This window comes from Aythya marila (genome assembly GCF_965140915.1).
Source record: "Aythya marila genome assembly, chromosome: Z".
Lineage (NCBI taxonomy): Eukaryota > Metazoa > Chordata > Aves > Anseriformes > Anatidae > Aythya > Aythya marila.
This window is the reverse complement of record NC_139080.1, coordinates 12275564-12296559: the sequence shown is the minus strand read 5'-3', so window position 1 is coordinate 12296559 and position 20996 is coordinate 12275564. Positions and strand designations below refer to the sequence as shown.

At 34.6% G+C, this 20996-nt stretch overlaps 1 protein-coding gene across 1 annotated transcript in view; it reads left to right on the top strand.

The window, feature by feature from the left end:
* Positions 1-7590: 7590 nt before the first annotated feature.
* Positions 7591-20996, top strand: part of PRLR (prolactin receptor) — a 151407-nt gene continuing 138001 nt past the window's right edge. The window contains exon 1 of the mRNA XM_082782987.1: positions 7591-7642. The gene's annotated coding sequence lies outside the window, so the exon portion shown is untranslated. The remainder of the gene's footprint in view (positions 7643-20996) is intronic.

Here is a 20996-nt window from a genome sequence, read left to right as displayed (position 1 = left end):
ACTTGCCATTATCAATGTACTAGCTCTCATTTGTGGTAGGTGTGGTATTTTGATGGTTTCTATAGGCAATGTGTATGTTTAAGTGGAGTAAAAGATACAATTTAATTTCTAGTTATTGTCAATAATTACTATTTAATTTCTACCCATGACTCAGAATTTCACTTATGTTAGGATTATGCTAGGAGAGCCTGTGTTGCCTAAGAAAAAAAATGTATCAGAAGAAGATAAAAAGTCTATTTTCTAGTTTGGGATTTTTTTAGTAGTTTAGTGTTTGACTTTCATAGAATCACAGAATGCTTTGGGTTGAATGGAACCTTAAAGACCACCTAATTCCACCCTCCCGCCATGGGCAGGGACACCTCCCACCAGACCAGGTCACTCAAAGCCCCGTCCAGCCTGGCCTTGAACACTTCCAGGGATGGGGCATCCACAGCTTCTCTGGGCAACATGTGCCAGTGCCTCACTACCCTCATAGTAGAGAATTTCTTCCATTTGTCTAATCTAAATGTACCCTCTTTAGAACTTTAAATATTCTGTTTGCAGAAACCCATCATTTCAATGGGTTTAAATTTAACTGGGATTTAAATCAGTTAAATCATAAGTGGAGGCTAATTCTTAGTGTGCTATCCACAGCTGAATGCTAAGCTGTCCACTTTCTTTAATGTCCCTATCAAAATATATTGCAGCCTATCATTTAATTGACAGATAACCCATGGAAATCACCACAGCTTAAATTGACACGTGTAGATCGTATTTCTTGCTAATGGACTATGCTGCTTTGCCTATCTTAATGTTGCTCAACCATCTTTTTTTGTTTCAACTTTAGTGTTTGTTACAGTGTCATCAAAATTCTTTGTCTTTTCTGGTAGGTGACAGTCTATGCCAAGTTCTTCCTAATTCAGGCATATATTCTGAATACTTGATACTAAATTGCCCTACAGCATTGACAATGGATCTGGTGTTACAATCTTCTAAAGCAATATTCTGTATTTCTGTGTAAGACTATAAGATGTTTTTCTTACAAGGAATAAAGCTATCAGAGAAATCATCAGTATATTGCTCTCCTCCACTGTCCCTTTTTCTGTATTATGTTTCTCTCTTTGATTTATCCCGGAGCAGTCAGTATCAAGGAGGTGAGTTTTTTTGTTTCACTGTACAACCCTTAACATATTACCTGAATTTTTACTCCTAAAATAGTTATAATATAGACCTTAAATGTATATGTTTCTATTGACCATTTTGCCCAAAGTGCTAAATTAAATGATATTCTGATTGGTTACGGCTTTCTGTATTCTTTATATGTTTTTTGACATTTTTTTTTCCTTTTCTGTCCTGTACATGTACTATTGGGTCTCTTCAAGAGTATGTGCTTTTTTTTGCATGCATAACTTCAAAATTGGATCTCTTGATGTCCCTCCCAACCCCTGCAGTTCTGAGATTCTGTGAAAATTTAGAAGCAGGTGATATGATTATAAAAGTAAATGTGTACCTGCATTTAGTGTTGTTTTTTGTTTGTTTGTTTGTTTTGGAACATTGATAGATCACATACATTTTTGTTATATTTCAGAATAAAGTTTAGTGAGTACATCTATTTTCATATACATGCATATATATGTATATCTATGTAAGCATATATAATTCATGTGTTACTCCTATATGAGGCTAACCCTTCATAAATCTGTACCCTATTTTGTGAGAAAATATTAATCAGTAGCAGCTTATTTAATGGCTTTATCTTAGGGCTTAAGAATGTGATGCATTTCAAAAAAAGAAAAAAGGATTGACATGGTATAGCTTGCATTACTTACTTTTTTCGGCACTGGAAAAAAATATTCACTTTATCTTCACTTTAACATTCATTGTCAAAGGAGAAAAGTGCAAAAATCATGTAGAGGGAAAATTCATTATGAACTGGCATAAAAGTACGCTTGTTTACTTTTCAACCTCGTTTTTTAAAAATACTGTATTCATACTGGGAAATAAATGTTTTCTCCACTGTCTTTTCAGTATTTTAATTTAGTAAGCTGGAATGATAAATGTCTCGGTACTGTGTAATTTAACTGTGTGTGTGAGCAGCACTAGCTTGGTATAAGGGCTGATGTAAAATGTAAACTTTGTCGTAGCTGATGTTGTTTGTTGATTTTTCTTTTTTTTTTTTTTTTTTTTCTGAAGACTTTCAAATCAAGGTAAACCTTGTTGTAGATGCAGCCACAGAAAATGAGCCTTTTCCAAAATCATAAGGAGTAATATACCTGTAATATACATGTAAGAGTATTAGGTTACCCTTCTATGGCTCTGAACAGCAGAATTACTACTTCTTGCACACTAAGTAAAGCATTTCCCACATCAACCTTCCCACAGTCACTGGAAGTTATATTCCTAGTTACACATACAAACCCTTGGAGTCTCCAAATGTAAAAATAAACAAGCAGATACAGAAATGTAAGTGAAAGCAAGTAATTTGTACTGACTCCCCTCACTCCTTAACCATGTGAACAAAGTAGATGGTGATGCTGATAATATATGGGTAGGTCTACATTCCCTTTAGGACATTTTGTTTATGGAACACTTGGCAGCTGGTAATGAGGTGCAAATTCCGGTCACAATTAACACTGAATTTTTAATAACTGATGCAGAGTGAGCATCAATAGCCAAGTCTGGGTATGTGAATAAAGTATGGACTGGTAAGAGTGTTTTGTTCCTGCACTTCAATGTGTTTACTGTGTGTGATGATAGAGTCAGCTGAAGAAGGTATCTTTGCAACTGGGAGTCAAAGACAAAGTTGAAAATATAAAAACATCATAATGAAGATCACAGTCCCTGAAGGATTTGATCTGGATTTTAAAGAGACATGTCAAAGTATGGGTACATTATCTGTCCAGCAGCTGCCTCTGAAGATTTGCAAAGCAGTGTGTATATTATGTAAATTATGAACTTAATGTATCAAGAGTCATTTTATAAACAATGAAAGACTGAATAAGTGTGTGTAAAACCAACATTGGTTTTGTTATATATAATGCACATTTTGTGTAACATAGTTTACTTTGTATAAACATAGCTTTCTGTCTAAATTCAACTCCTTCCTTTCCTTCTGTAAGCTATGCCTTTCTTTTTTTGCTCTTTTAAGTCTACTTGGAGTAACAGCAGAACCAAAAGGAGAACATGGAGCAATTGTATTATTTAACTAACCTTCTCCAACAATTTTAGTAGAAATTATTGATATGCTAATCATATCAGTAGTGATCTATAGATCACTAAAATAATATACAGTTGTTCTTCAGATATTAATTGGGTTAAAGTTCTGTGGCAGCCAATGTTAGAACTGATCTGTATTAGTTTAAAATCCTTAATTGCATGTAATTGTAGATTTGCTTATGAACCAAACAGCTGCTCCTTTTCCATAATCTATTTTACTCTGCCATTTGAAAGGATTAAGCTTGATGCATCTCCATGAAGTGTTTTTTAATTTACCTTGTCTTGGCTCTATTTTATATTTTACATTGCACCTGGCCTGAATTTTCTAGAGCTCCTTGTTAATCTAGTGAAGCTTTTCATCTAGCCACATTAATGACATTACTTTTTTCATTACTTTTTTTCATTACTTTTTGCAACAATCCATTTGGCTTTCCTGTCTTGGCTCAGGATGGTGCAGTTTCATTGTAACATCTCAATCAAAACAACATGTATAATCTGCAAGCAGCATTCTTAAAAATGTTGCAACAAATGAGTTAAATGAAGTTGAGTGCACTTGAAAGTTCTCTAACCAATTGCTGATAGATGCAGTCTGGGCAACATCATTTTACAAGAATATTTATTGAGAATATTCAACATTAGCTTTTGAGGGCTTATGAAATTGACTGTAAGCATGGGCCCAATATAGGGAGCTAAAAAGGAAGCATGAACGAGATATGTTTTTCATGAACATCTCTTCTCTCTCTCTGTTTTTGTGTGTGTGTGTGTAATAGTTGAGGAGGACAGAATTGTGAGGTGATAGAGTTGTTTAAACTTTTGTTGTTCTTTGGCCGTGAACAAAAAAAAGTTTCCTCATATACCGAATTACTGAACACAGTTGTTTGGAAGCTGGTATCGTATGTATGAAAAGCACAGTTACTATGAAGTATGGTTGAGTGAATATGCTTCAAATCCCTGTATCATTCTTCAGAGGACTGATGATACTGGACTGTAACTAAAAGTTTTTCACATGTAATCACAAAATCTTCAAATAGCTGTTGTCCATTGAATTCTGCATTACTTAAGCTTTTACTGTCTTGGAGACGGGAATAAGAAAAAGCGTATTTTGTCTTTGCAGATGGAACTATGTGCATTCAGGATTAGGTCACAAAAGATAAACCAAATCGTGCCAGTTTGTGGGTGAATTACACAGCATATAGGTCATCGTTAGATTTCCAAGTGCATGATTGGGATAGCAGTTTGGCTGATATCCATCAAAATAACATTGCTTAACTAACATGACCAATCTTCAAGCAGACTGATTGAGTAAAAAATTTATTTCCTACGGGGAATAGAAACCCCAGAACGTGTTCTGGCAAGTCTTCAGTTGATAGAATAAATTATTAAGTACTCTTTGCAGCAACCAAGAATGGTAAATATGCTATTTTGTACCCTTAATGAAGGAGGTATCTTAGGAGCAGCTTACTCTTTTTTTTTTTTTTTTCCCTTCCTTGAGATTTTTCATTAGTGCATTCTTTGCTGATAAAGTTATCCATTCCTCCTCCAGGAGAGTCATCAATAACTCCATAAAAAAGATCCCTATGACAGGGATGCCACCTCTTTGCATTCTTCTGGAAGTACAGTTTTGTTGTTGACTTTCATCATAGCTGAACACATTTCCAAAATTCAGGTCTGCTAAAATCTGAATTTCTTCACTTCTTACTATTGAACAACATAATAATTAAAAAACTGAAAAGGACCTGTACTGAGACAGCAGAATTTATGTGTTTCACATACCAAATTTAATGTTCAAAGCAGGAGGTATTCTGCCTCCTAAATGTGAAGCTACATTCTGAGAAAAGAGTAGCATTATTTAAAAAGCAAACAAACAAGCAAAAAAACCTCCTTGCAACTAGGAAGATAAAATAATCTTACAGTCAAGAATGCAGTGAATGAGAATGCAGTAAGACTGTGAAGGAGACAGGAAACATCTAAGTCAAAGGACAGTACAGTCACTTAGTTTAGGAGAGTGGCAGTCTTAAAATAAGTAGGAAGGGTGGAGAAGCTAGAGTTTGCTAGCCTGTTAAAATGTAGACTGAAGTGAAAGAATGCAGGAAAGGGAGTAAGAACCAGCTTTGTATTGGTTTTGGAGATAGAATATTTTCACACCATGAAAATAATGTGTTTGCGTATGTCTGTTGTGATTAGCCTAGAGGTGTAATATCATTTATTTTTTCTATTAGGTTAAATGTCCTCAAAAATTAACCTTTCCTCATCTTGAGAATATTGTAATTTTTTGTGTTGTATATGTTGTGTGTCTTGCCTTTAGGCCCATCTAACTTCTTACAGAGAGGATTGTTGAATCACTTAGGTTGGAGAAAGACCCTTATGATCATCAAGTCCAGCCATCCACATAACTACCAAGTCTACAGCTAAACTGTGTCCATAAGCACAGGAAGGCCAACTTCAGCTTGGAAGGCCAACTATGCCCTGGGCTGCATCAAAAAAAAACGGGTGGCCAGCAGGGAGAGGGAAATTATTGTCTCCCTCTACTCTGCTCTTGTGAGACACCACCTAGAATACTGTGTGCAGGCCTGGGGCCCCCAGCACAAGAAGGATGTGAGTTCTTGGAATGGGTCCAGAGGAGGGCCACTAAGATGATCAGAGGGCTGGAGTACCTCTCCCATGCAGAAAGGTTGAGGGAACTGGGCTTTTTTAGCTTGGAGAAGAGAAGGCTCTATGGAGACCTCATTGCGGCCTTCCAGTACTTGAAGGGAGCATATCAACAGGAGGGGAAACACTTGTTTATAAGTGTTGGTAGTGGTAGGACAAGGGGGAATGGTTTTAAACTAAGACAAGGGAGATTTAGGTTAGAAATTAGAAGAAAGTTTTTCACTCAGAGGGAGGTTAGGCACTGGAACAGGTTGCCCAGAGAGGTTGCGGATGCTCCATCCCTGGAGGCATTCAAGGCCAGGCTGGAAGCATCTCTGGGCAGCCTGCTGTGGGGGCTGGCAACCCTGCCCAGAGGAGGGGGGTTGAAACTAGGTGTATCTTTGAGGTTCTTTTCAACCCTGGCCATTATACAATACTATGATTCTAACTTCTTACAGAGAGGATTGTAGAATCACTTAGTTTGGAAAAAGACCCTTCTGATCATCAAGTCCAGCCATCCACATAACTATTCTGTCCATAAGCACCATGTTTCTTAAATACCTGCAGGGATGGCAACTCCACCACTTCCCTGGGCAGCCAGTTCCAGTGCCTAACCACCCTTTCCATTAATAAATTATTCCTGATATCCAATCTAAGCCTCCCCGGCACAACTTGGTGACAGTTCCCTATGTCCTGTCACTTATCATTTGAGAAAAGAGACTGACAACCGCCTTGCTGCAACTTCTTTTGTGAAATTTCCTGATATGAAATGTCTTTGTAGTTTATTAATACGATCAAATCTGAGAAAGAATAAAGATACAGTAAGATGTTTAATACTGTAGATTTTTTCTCATTTCTTAATAGGAAGTTTAAATAGGTTTGCTGCATTATGTTGAAATGTGTTCATTGTTTAAAGAATGTTTTGTTTAAAATCGTTTTAATTACTTTATTCTTTTAGTGATGTTTTCTATAGTGATTCAATTTTACCAAAACTAGAGACAGTAACTACTTCTGTCATACTGTAAAGATTACGTGAGATTTCATGTAGGCTTTATTTCTACATTTGCATCTAGAAGTTTGCTGAAATATTACAAATTTTAAAGGGCACATTCCAACACTGAATGATGAAGGGGTTTGAGACTATGCTAGCACTGGTTTTAGAAGACTGGGAGAAAGGTGAGAGCATAAGATATCAGATGTCTGTGTTTTCTTGTAAGATGCGCCGTCCACATCTTAAAATTTCATTATTTAATGAAAAGAGATCAATTATGTAACATCTTTATAATTATGCAATACAAAAAAATATTGTCATACTGGAAAATTTTAAGCAAGGAATATAGAGACAAGCAGGTAGTCAAACAAATTACTACTGTAGGACAATTAAGATTAGCAGAAATTACTTTCATGTCTTAACATTATTATTGTAATGAAGGATAATTATGATATGGAACTTGAAATTGGAGTTGCAGTGATTTAAAACATATATGACAGATACTTGAAGTTGTTGGCAGTTTGGGTTGTTTCATTTTGCTGTTAGGTTTTTGGTAATTACCTGAACACATGACAAGTTGTCATTGAGTGCAACAGTAAGAAAAATCTATCAACACCACTTTAAAAATACATTCTGTAATGCTGGAAACTACGTTGTTTTTAGGAAATAAAAAATGTTTTTTTCTGATTTTAGCACCTGTATTACTGCTCCCTTTTTAACCTGTGCTTAGCTCTCCTTTCAGATACTGCAAGCTGAAAGAATCCATTGGGTTTTTGAAACAAGTATAAATACCTGCTCCTGCCCGAGCTGCTGATTGTGTGACATGATGTAAGTCATGTAACCATTTCATCTGCTTTTTCATTGTAGATGATGAAAATTTTCTGATTTCTATACTTTGATGAAGTCGATCAGAAATGTTTATACGAGATGCCCTGCCAACCATGATGCAAATTTTCATCTTATTTTAAAATTGAGATTAATTTAGTAAAGGAAACTTATTTTGAAAAAAAAAAAATCTAAATTGAAACCTTATGTTTCTACTTTTTCATCTGAAAGTATTCATTAGATTTGTGATACTTTCACAAACAATTTCATCTGACCTAAAATATGTGAGACTGCTTACAGCTGCTTATCCTTCTTACACTGTTACGTATTAGTTTTAGAATGTTTTGAGCAATTAATGTATATACTTGTTTAACAAGTATATGTTGTTGTTGGCTACAACTTTATAATCTTAGCTGCAGTTTCATTTTCTTCCTGTGTGCTTGATTGTGTTTTAAATTTAATTCATTTTGAAGCTGGTGAATTATGACTTTGAATTTTTTTTAGAGTTATGAATTATTTAAGTCCCAATTATCTGAGCTATTCACTAGTGGATCCAGAAAATAAGTGATCTCAAAGGAAAGAAACTAAAAAGTTTCAAGAAAAAAAAGATATAGGGAATATAGGGAAATATCAAATAGGGATGTTTTAGGAAGAAGAAATACAGAGAGAATTCCCTCTGTGTGAATCAGGAATGACTGACAAGTTTCAGTTTATTGATCACATTAATATGGTATTAGTAGAGAATCTACCTTTTAAGTATAATATCAGCATCTTTCAACTGACCAAAGAAGATATTTTTCACAGATCTGTGTTATAATCTAATGAACATTACCTTCAATAAAAAATCAAGGAAATAGATAACGGAATTTTCTGAGGAGTTTCTTGGTGAGCTAGGATGGTAGAACTCAATCTGCAGTAAACAGGACATAATTACCTAGTTTAAAGATGAGACAATGGGAATGAATTGGGACTTCTGAGTAGCTCATATTTAAAAGGGGTGTTCACGGCTCCCACGACTCCTTCAGTTAGCTTATAAGATGCACAACACCATGAATGTGAAATAACTATTGTGATCAGTACATTATTTTGTTTGTAACTTGCTTTTATTATTTTATATCTAGGTTCTTCTAGAGTGGGTGTAAACATGAACTTCTTTGTTCTGTACATCTTGTTAAACATGAACTACTGAGTACACCTGCATTCTTTTCTGTTAACTAGTGTCTTTTCTTCTCTTTTCTTCTTTCTTCTTTCTTCTTCCATTGCAGAAAGGCTTGTATTTGCTTAGCTTTGCAATTGCTCTTGTCCTGCCCAACGTGCTGATCTCCAGAAGGACTGAGCTTGAAACTTTTGTTGTTTAGTCATTATTCATTCTTTTTAAAGAATTATTAAAATGAAATTTGTAATGTTGTTATTCTCTTCTGAGCATTTGTACTTCCTATTTACTGTGTTTTTCTTCTGATGTCATTAAGATGATTATGAAAATTAAGTTTGTTTCATAACTATAGATTTTTTATCTGATGCAGATACAAAATATATGATGCAAATAAATTTGTGTTTGCAATTGTCACCTGTTTCAGAATTTCTAATAATTAACTCTGGAGCTCTCTATAGATAAGCTTTTGTATAATCACATGAGCTGCCTGTATGAATGTAGTTGTGTTTTGTGTAAAAGTCACTCCTAGATCTCATGAACTTTCTCTTCTGCTTGTTCATCATTAAGGTTTGAAATCAGTAATTAATTATTTTTGATTATGTATTATTCTAGCAATGCGTAGAATATTTTATATCAGTGTTTTCGCAGAGAAACAATAACGCAAGGTGCTTAATCTTTACAGCCTGAACACTCTTTATAAAGGTACTTTAGATGACCTGTCACTTTCCAGAAGCTATTTAATCTCTCTTCAGTGTGTTACATCTGCAATATATGAATTTTATGTGGTTCAATCACCTTTGTAAATAACAGCTTTCTCAGAATTGGAATGAGCAAATATTTGATTTCTAATAATTTTGCTTAGGCAATATTATATCCAAAACAAGTTTTCACAAGTTTAAAGAAAGTTTTCTTTAAATCAAAGACTTCTAACTTATAAATCATTAGCAGACTGAAGCATAAAAAGTATTCGCTCACCAGATGCTGTTAATTAACTTCAATTATTTTACTAGGTCTGTTATATCCTGCCAATCACTGAACTGTCTTAGTATCAAATAGATATTTTCTCTCTTACTGCATTCCTTCAAAGATCCAAATTTTCTTTGTTATTTATGTAGCAAATAGTATGTAGAAAATAAATCTGATTATACATTTTATACTTTTTTCTGAAATCAATGACATTTGTAGTTCTTCTGATTTCCCAGGACTAAACTGATAAATATGGACCATCCAGCTTGAAAACACTGTTTATTGTGTGTTAGGTGTTTAAAGAAACACCCCTACCCACCCCCCAAAAAAGACAAAACCAACTTTCTTAAAATGTTCAGCTCTGTTGTTCTTGAAGGTGGAAGGTCATTGTCATGGGAGGCTATGTTCGTGATTGTGCTAAACTGCTTTTTTCTGTCATGTAAGCTCGCGCACTTGAGGCATTTGAAAGGAAAAATTGAAAACTTAAATTTAACTGTATTCAATAGGAAAACAATTCTATGAGTGGAGTGATGTATTCTTGGTGACCTGCGTTGCTAAGAAACAAACTGCTGCGTTCTCAATTGATTAAGTCCTTCTCTTCTAAGTGTTTTTACCACAAAGTACATTGCAATGCCTTATTCAGGCTTGGACGTTTCGAATCCATTAACTATGAGGTCAAGCTATTATCTGCTTCTTTACTTCCTTCAATCTTGTTCCATCTAAACTAAAATCACTTAGACACCTCTCAGTGAATATCTAGTATAAAGTTCCAGTGCAACAGGGGACAAAGAAAAACTCTTCCTATTTCTCCAGACCTATCTCCGTATCCTGTTTCTTTTCTTGATCCTGGTAGAGGATCACTGCCAACTGCATTTGTCACACAGAACTGTAGCGTGGATATCATCTTCAGCCCACTCTTGTTCCACTTGCTAGTACTGAATTTGCCCAGTGCAGGGCAGGTTACAGCATGTGGCCACATAGTGCCTTTCTGTGAAATTTGGCAGTGCCCACAACAAAAGATTTGTAAAAGCTTGTTTATTTTTATATTAGTTGTGGAAGGATAGTTGGTTGATACACGATCAGATATAAAGTAAGCCAATACAGAGTTAACACGTCAGCATTGTGTGAACTAATTTAAACCAACAAAGTCATTTTATAAATTACCTATTCTGTGCATTGGGGGCACTGCATAACTTTTATCTAGAGTAGGGATAATCTGTCTATATTTATTGTATCATTTTTTCCTATACTTTTTGAAGAGTGTTTCTAAAATAGTAACTTACTTACTCAGCTACAGAGCTGATATGTTTTCTCTTGCTTTACTGTTTAATTATTGTAAAATCCATCTTCTGTAGTTAGAAAAATGTTCTGTGTATATTTATCTAAAATATTGGTGTTCTGTGTAGTTTGTCACTATTTCATTTTTATATCCATCTCTAAACTGGTATTGAAACTTTTCACTTTAAGCCTCCTAGCTTCTCCCTCCCTCTCTTGATGTATGTGAAACTAGAACTTTAATTTCAGTTTCTAAATCTAACCATTGCGAAGAAATCATGTACCCAGAGAAGCTCTGAAATTTAAGTCAGCCAAAACTGATAGAACATTAGAAATTCCAGTTTGCAATATCTTGAGCTTATGAGTTAGTGTTTATGGCTGTTAATCATCACACATTGACCATTATTTCTACCTTTCCATCCTGTTCTTAATTGGATATATTTCATTTATTATCCCCAGCCATATATTTTCAGGTAGTACAAATAGCTTTATAGATCAGCAGTCACACAATCTCATCTACTTTTTTCTTGATGCTTAGTACATGCTTACTCTGTAATGCTTTTAGGACAAATAACATAGGCTGAGTAGCGGTAGTGATTTATAGTAGCAGTAATGCTCCTTCCCAGAAGAAGAAAAAAGAAATATTTTGAAATCTTCATATTCCAGGCTAATTCAGAATTCTTAGCTGTTTTTCAAGAGGTGATTAAACTGATCGGTTATGTCTTAAAGCACTGATTTGGACATCTGGCTAATGAAATAATGGAGGATTTCTGGCTTCTACTTCTGCAAATGCATTTCTGGCTATAAATTTTTGTTTTATTTCTCAATTTTGAATTCCATTAGACTCCTTTTGTTCTGGGGTTTCTAGATGGAGTCCACTGTTAGTGTTATTTTGCTTGAAAGAGGCTAGACTTTATATTAGTCCTAAATTCACTATTAGAGGTTGGTTGATACTATCATTCACCGTTATAAGACACTGCTTTATTGAGAGTCAGGTCTGGATTATGGTCAGACTGCTCCAAGATCAGGAAGGTTTTGGCACATGAGGGCTCACCACTTTTCTTGTGCTTGCATTAGTAAATGTCACTTTGCTAGGGAATTTTCACCCTCCTCACTGGAAGTAAGTTGTTCATGCTGTTTCCTTATTAGTACAAGTGAGAAGAGTTTTGTCAAGGACATTGCTAAACATTTTCAAAGTTTGGGAGTTTATACAGGCTGTGGGTTATTCTCAGCTGGCAGTTTGCTTGCAGACAGCCTGGTTTGGAAGATAATATAATTTAAAAAATTGGGCTTCTGCTCAGTGGCAGTTAGTCCCAGAGAGTGGTATTTCTCACAGCTAATTTATGACTACCACTCTAACATCTGTAGAATTCCCATGCATCTATTGTTCTTTAAAGTAGAACGTATCACCTAGAATATAATCCAAAAGTTGTACAACCCTCCAGCAGTTAATTGAAACTCTGTACTTTGCTTCTGTCATGAATTCGTCTACCATCAACCTCTAACCAGAGGATTTAGTCATACTTATACCTTTGAAATCTTCATCTATTGGCAAGTATTCACTGCCCATGTGATAGGCAAGATGTTTTTCAGCAGTCATGTGCATATACACCTGGCAGTTTCAACTTATCCCTGACATTTCCAGGACAATTTAAATCTGGAAGAATTCCAGTCATGGGTAAGAGCTCCAGGAAGATTTGGTATTTCGTTAGGCAGAAACACAGGTTAGGCAAGGTTACTGTGTCATGTAACCAACAAACACACTGTGAGCATTTTTAAATCATATAACCTCTCTCTAGTTAAGTGATAATAGAACGGAAAGGTAATTCACGGGATCACTTTTCCTAATGCATTAGCTATTTCAGCAGAGAAACCCTATGAATGATTTTAATACCGTGTCATTATACTGATATTGTTGAATGACAAATCTCTTACGAAGGATAGTTGACTATTTCAGTTAAAATGTGAGGTGAGGCTTTAAAAATGTAATAGGCTTTGCATGCTCTTGCATGATTCTCAGCTTCATAACTGGTTAACTGGAGATAATGTATGTCAGTTTTTCATACTATGTGTAATCCTCTCACTGTTCGTAATATCATTGGTCATATTTCCACTTTCAAGATCATTGCTGCTTTTTTTTTTTTTTAATATTCATTTCCAAATTCTGTCTGCCTTATTACATTTCACACTGACAATTAATTCTTACCTCCATATAGCATGTAAATGACATGCCTTGAATAAAAAATGCCCTTAGACTGTGTGCTCAACACGACTAGAATTGCCATGGCTCCTGAGTTTCAGAAGTGTTCATCCCATATGGGGGATGGCTTTGTAAGTAATTAATAGCAAATGGTTTAATATGAACAGAAGAAATATAACGTAAGGAAGATTTTCACTGATTTTATTTTTAGCCTACAATGATTTGTAGAAAATAGCATTGAATAATAGATTTTCAGCTGGGCCATACCCTAAACCTGGACATCACATGTGGCTCCGGATGCTGTGGCAACTGCAGCTGTGTTGTCAAGGAAACAGCCTTGTGCTCAGTAGGCAAAACCAATGAGGATTAAGCAAGGCTATATTATAGCTAAGCCTCTGTGACCTTATCAGGGAGCAACAAGATCTGTCTGTTCTTCACTGTGCAGGTGTCCCTCAGGAGTGAGGGAGATATGCACAGGCAAAAACATACATGCAGTATATCTGATTTAAATGTCAGACCTGGATTATTCAAACAAGTGAATGCATTTCCCAGTTAGATGGATTAAAAGACTCCACTTGTGTAAGTAAAACATTGATATAAAATAAAATTAGATATTATAAAAGAAAGTAATGTGACATGTTTTAGTTAGCTATGAAACGAGGAAGAAATAATTAAAGTATGATGGACTTTGGATTTTTTTTTTTAATTTTTGTCATAGCTCTGTAGACAGGCTAAAATTACATACAAGTGTACCACTATTAAAAATATGTTAATTTCCCAGTGATAAGGAATATTGTAGACAGGACACTGAGATGCAGAATAGTTGTCAACAGTTTCAAGAAGTCTTCTTTACTACTAAGAATTAATTAATGCATGGGTCACTTAAGTAAACTCACACTCCAACATACATGTTATTTCATCCCAGCATTTTATATCTAAAAGAATCAAAATCCAAGTGGAACTGAGATAAATAAATGCAAGAGAAAAATAGTATTTTTTGGCTTGTTGGAAAGGAAGTTTAAATAGAAAAGTTGCTTAAATTGCTCTCAGAAGTTGTTGGGTTTTGCTTGAACTATAAAATATTATTTGTTTTTTTTTCAGAAGCAAAATAGACTGTTCCACTTGAGTTGAAGCTTCATAATAAATAAGAATGAATGAACAAGCAACTAAATTTTACTTGGTTTGGCAGAATCTCTGGAGTTCATTGTGCTTATCTGTTTTAAATTGTCACATAACATCGAATGTGATTAAATGTCTCTTTTAATTAACCCTATGTTTAAACTGTTTATCTGGATTTACTCATTTTAACTATTGTATTTTTCTTGTTTCAGTATCTCTTTCAGTGTTGCATGACTGTCTTTTCCCCAAAAAAATCAGTGTTAATTTATCTGCAGATAACACCAGATGAGCCTTTTTCATTAGTAATACTGCCAAGTGTCTTGTACAGAAAAGAAGGGGCTGAAGCAAACTGTGAAATGAGATATATCTGATTATCATAGTGATTTTGCTTTTAACATTATTTTATATTTTATTTTCTTTCATGGTGTCTTTTTTTCACAGTGCATTTAATCTAAACCTACCCAAGACCATGGGTTTTGTCAGGTTTTGATGCTTCTTTTCTTGCATCCCACTCCTGTTTTCAGTAAAGGCAGAGCTTCTGTATTTCTTCTTTTTTCAAATATCTGACTTATTTTCCCCAGAATTGTTGTTTTTACTATTTCATTTAATTTACAGAAGAATCCTATGTATAAGATATAGCCAGCTAACCAGAGGGTTTCAGACATTTTGCTGCATGTTTAAGGCAGTTATAGAAAACTTGAAATTGACCTTATTTTATTGCTTCATTTCTAAGGTAGTTGCCACTGACCTGATGAGAATTTATGCCAGCACTTCAAGGGAAGAAATGAAACAAAGAGGACAGGGAAGACTTGGCTACTTTTGTGAGCTAAAAATGATGTCATTCTTATTAACTATTTAAAATGTACAACAGGAAAGTTAGAGTCAAGAGCATACTTAATGCTGAGCCATTCTAACATCAGAGTTGTTAGAATACATGCAACAGTTAGCTGTAGAAATTGTGGATTAAGTCCTTGAAGAAAAGGCACTATGATCCAGAAATGTTCAGAGAAACATGTACCTTAACATTGAAAACAAGAGGATTAGGAAATGTGTTGTACTTCCCAAAAAGTTACTCATTCCCATTTCTTCTTTTTTTCACTCATTTTTTACTTTCAGTTTTCAAGTGGTTTTGTATCATGTTTGATTTCCTCCTCTTGTGCTTCTGTTTATTACTGATGTGTTTAATAGTTATTTTGAATGTTGGGTACAGAGCGGGATACTTTTCCTACTTTTTTGTCTTCTTGACCTTTTCTCCTCCTTGCATTTTTTCCAATTTTATACAAACACTTCTATTTATATTCTCTCTTGGTCTGTTTTCTATCCTTATGGTCATTTTTCTTTGCTTCTCAACCACTTGAATCCATGCATTGGTTAAATAGCCTGTCTTCTTTAAGTAGTTTGATGTGAATTAATTTGATTTTTTATTCTAGATTTTACTAGTATAAATGACATTGACCAAGTATTACCAATTTAGGGAGCAACAAGTGTTAGCCACTTTTTTAAACCAACTAACTCCTTTAACAGTGTGCCAGTAATTTAGTACATGTAATGTACTATCCTGCCACTTGCAATCCTGAAGAATAGACAAAGCAACAGCAGTCTCTCCAGTCGTATTATTTGTGTTCAAATAGGCAGATCAAGCTTTCTGTGTTTATGGAGTGAGTTAGAAGCATTCAGGACATGTCATCATCTGTCCTGTGCGCATGGTGAACAACTGATCTGTTTGTGCATAACAAATCTGAGATATACCTGATGCGGCAGATTTACAGCAGGCCATCAGTATATGTCCCAAACCCATGTGTCTTGGTGTTCCAACTTGTAGAGTAGATCTCTTTTCTTCCATGTGAAATGCTAGCAAGTATGATTTTCTCACTCCATTTTTAGTCATTTGTGTAACTTTGGTTCATCTATTCTAAATGCCTGGTATTAAGATTTAATTTGCTTGATTAAATTCAGACATGAATTGAGGAGTAGTCATTGGAAACATGTGGTGAAATCTGGTAAATTACATAATATCACCATGAAGGAAATCAAAACAAGACCTAGATAGTCTACTTAGGTCTAATTTTTCTTCATCTTTAATACTTTTTAGGTATTTGTGGTAGTGTAAAATGCAAGAGTAGTTTTACTAAATCAAAATACTCACATTTGGCATATATTTAGTATTGACATAAAACCCCAGAAAAATGAGGCTGTGGAAGACGTTGAGTATTGTGGCTGCTATTGCCAAAGGGCTAAACTGTAGTTTTAACAACAATGAATAAATGAGTATAATATATGAATGTCAAATTAATTTATTCCTATGTTCTTTGGCTCTTTTGCATGGGAATTATGTTCCTTGGATTACAGTGATTTAATTCCATTTTGTTCTGAGATTATGCACTAATAGGAATAAAATGTATTGTATTATTCTTGTATTGTATTGTAATATCTTTAATTTGGTGCACTGCTCATAAAACATATTTTCAAAACTGTATTTCTTTTTTTTTTTTCTTCAATTTACCTTTTAGAATTCTGACCTGGTTTACAAATTTAAAAGTAAGTTTCTCAGGAAGGTAACATAGTAGCTATAATTGCTTTCTGAACAGGTTTTGATGAATGAAACATTCAAATTTAAGCACACTTTCAGGTTGTGAAATCCAGATTATTTGGTGGGTATATTAATCAAAAAGTATATGATTTCTTGAAAGAAAAAAAAAAAAAAAAGTATACCTCTATATATATGTTGTTACCCATGAATTCTAAGTCAAAGGCTGTCAGCCAGAGTAAATATCTGTGTGGAAGATATATGAACACATTTTAGTATGTATCTTTGTATCTCTGCAGTAATAGGTAGCAATATATAATCATGTGTCACTGAAATAAACTCACAATTGCAGGCAATGCATAACTTACTACTTCATTGTATCTCTTCATTGTCAGTCACCTTAGGAAAGAGAGTGTTTAGGGAAGCCCCAGCACTTGTTTTTTTGATCTTATGAAGAATGTTGTGTACTTCTCCAGAATGTTAATTGGAACAAATGCAAATGATGCATATTTTCCATTTCTACTTTTATTTAAAGTACCATTTTTCAGTTTAATATTTGAGAAGTGTTGGAATAAAATCCAAATTACAAACAGAAAAATTGAGAAAGTGAGTTCAGTTGTTTTGCTAATGTTCGTTGGTGCCTGCAATTCCAGTCTGCAGTCTTGATAAAACCCAAGTAAATATTGGTCATACCTCCACTGAGAGATACACTGGCAGTAATGTTCATCTTGTTAACAGACCTTCAGCTTTGCTGAGAAAAACACACAGAGGATCTTTTTGATTGCCAGCTCTGTTTTTTAAAAGTATTAACAGGCCCACATCCAAGAAGATGATTACTTCAGTGCTTGTTGCTTAGGATTTATACTCAGGCACGTGGTTGCTAACACAAAACCGCTTTGCTTCCTTAGGTATTTAAGTCTTTTCAGACACAAGAACATAGAAATTGCTGTACTGAATCAAAGCTTTGGTTCATTTATTCAGCCTATGATCGGAATTGATTACCTGTTCTTCATAGAATAAGGCAAGAATCCATTACATTTACAGATTAATCATATTAAAGAAAATTTAATGCTAGCTTCTCCCAGTCACTGCTTGTGAGGCTTGCTTTATATGTGAAGACTCTGCTCTTGAGAAAAGGAAGGAAAGGTAAAAATTACTTTGTAATGCTGCTGGGTAATGGGGAACAGTAAGGAAGACTAATAGAAGGAATAGGAAAGACATAGATCCAGAGAATTCCGGTGGCACATTAATGGCACAGTCAGAAGATATCTTCTGAACAGTCAATATCTGATGGATACTACCTGAACAAGAGAAACAGGGTAAAATTCAGGATACAGTTTGAGGGAGAGCATATGATTATGTCTATCATGAATGTGATGAGAACCTTGGAGGAAGAGGCTCTTGGCTTATTGACTGATGTTAATTATATTTCCTAATATACAGCTTATTAGGTAACACTAATAAGAGATGTATGTGGTATCTGAAGGGCTGTATATTCAGCCCTGATAGTAAACAAGACATGAACCACAAGGTTGAGAAAAAGGCTTATCTAAGCATGCCTTTTTGTCAATTTAAAATTTTCTGGTTTTCAGTTTGAGTAATAGCAGACAAATTTATTTTCATTGTATGGTTTGTTGTTTTTTTATGCCCTGATAATCATCTCCTTTCTAAATTTGAGTCCAGGAATTCTTTCCCTTTTGTATCATATTTTTTTCAATACCTCTCCTTGTACTTTCAACATTATGCTTTGAATTCCTATTTGAACTTCCTTGTGTTTGTATTCTTCTTGCCTTCTTTTTTGTTATGTGGTTCTTAAAACTGAAATCGGTATTGATAGTATAGTCTTTGATTTCTGTAGTTCATATGAAAACTCTTCCACTGTAATTCTTATGCATTGCTTTTGCTTAAGTATTTGAGCAACTTAGGATATGGAGAAGGTTTGTGTTTGTTTTTTTGTTTTTTTTTGTTTTTTTTTAATAGGCTTATTTGGCTACATATCCAGTATATGCACAAGTGATTTATTTTCTTTCTTTCAATGTCAACAGGCTTTGTAGTTATCAATAAAATTGTGTTTGCTAATGTGATTTTCCAAGTGGAAATGAAAGCTGTCCATGTTTTGGGGAGCAGAGCAGAGCTCAGAGACAACTTGCATATCTCCTGCACAGGAGCTCATGGAAATAGAGGTTCTTGCTGTTAGCTCACTTAGTCATTTGTTGCTCTCAGTATATTCCTCACTGCTTGAGATAACAAGATAGAAAGTGCTGTTTCCTTTCTTTCTCCCACGCCACCTCCACACTTTTCTTTTTTTTTTTTTTTTCAGAGTCTGTCTTTCAGCTTTTAATTAAATGACTAGGTTGCAAACTCCCTATCTGTCAAGGTAGATAGTGTATTTAATGAAGCAATATGATATCTGGACAACCAGAATCACGATTAGGCAAACAGTTATTCTCTCACCCAGTTGTCCCTTTCGTCAGATGGCTGTCCTATTCTTGATTTTTAAGGATTGTAGAGTTCTTTCTTACCCTGTGGTATTAGGTCTTTTTTTTATGGGTCCCACAGTTTAATATGGTATATTCAATGACTGCAAGTTAAACATTCCTCTTGAATCCTGTCTTCTTTTTTGATCCTGTCTTCTTTTTTGATTTGTGTTTCTCAAAACTGAAATCAGTATTGACAATATAGGTATGTCTTTGATTTCTGTAGTTTATGTGAAAACTCTTCCACTCTAATTCTTATGCATTGCTTTAGCCTAACCATTTGAGCAACTTTGAATATGGAGAAGGTTTGTTTTCTTAATAGGCTTATTTGACTACATATCCAGTATATGCACAAGTGATTTTATTTTCTTTCTTTCAATGTCAACAGGGTTGACATTGTTTTCAACTTACTTATCTTTTAAGTATTCCAAAAATATAGTTATATGCAAGCTTCAGCAGAACGCAACAGAGGAAAATTCATTACTTACATATTTTTCACTGTGCTAGATACAAGCAATTCTTATCTTACTTTCACAACTTTAATATGTGCTTTTCTTAAAAATCCTTTTACATAAGATACTCCAATATTGACTAAGACAGTAACTAACACTGATTAAGACAGGTATTAAGTCTGCAGGAATGACAAAGTGTTCAGCTCTGCTTGCCCATACAGGAGTGTTAACGTCTATGATTATTTCATTCTCCTTGGTTAATCTGCAAATTGTCTTTTTATTGGCATGTTTCCAATAACTTTGTCTTGTACAATACTTAAAGAAATGGAATTGGAAAAGATACGAATGCTATGTTGGACTGCAAATCTGTCAATGGACAGAAATGTTAACAATATTTTTAATTCTTTGGTATTCCAGACTGATTCCTGTTCTTATAATTCTTTGTACCTCTGTCCCTGTGAAATCTCTTCATTGGGTTTTGGTGATTTTTACTTTAAGCATAAACCATCTGTTGGTCCATTTACCCTTTATAATTGGATTCTTTGGTGATAATTCACAGTTCATATGGACTCTAATAAATACAGCTCCAATTTTAACTGAATATTATTTAAAATCAGAGTGAATTTATATTTTATCTGAAGAAATGGAATTGGAAGAACTTTTCTGGTTAGTAGTTCTGAATGTCATACCTCCTTGGGTTTTGAGAAGATATGATTAAAACCTCTGCTATTAAAGGAAGAATGAGTGTACCAGGATCATTGAGTAGAATTTGCAGTTGTCCTTAGTTGTCCCTTTGGTGTTTGAACTTTCATTGCTTTTTCCTAACTGGGAGTGTTATTGCTACTGTGGTATTTCATCAGGATTATTTGATCCATCAGCATTTTTACTGATAGTTCTAGACTGATAGTTCTGAACTGATAGTTCTAGACTATCATCAGATGTTGCTGAGGAGGTATGCTGTTGTTCAGGAAAGAAGTTGGAAAGCACTTTTGCACTATGTGTTTGGTGTAAGGGTGGTATTCATGGTAAGTTTTATAACTGTCAGAGGCCTGCCTTGTAAGAGAATAATGCTCTACATTTGAGATATGTCTGAATATCAGATGGAGATATGTAACCACCTGTAGTGCTTTGCAGTGTCATACAAGCCATACAGTAAGAATTCTCTGATGACACTTGAGATACCTGAGA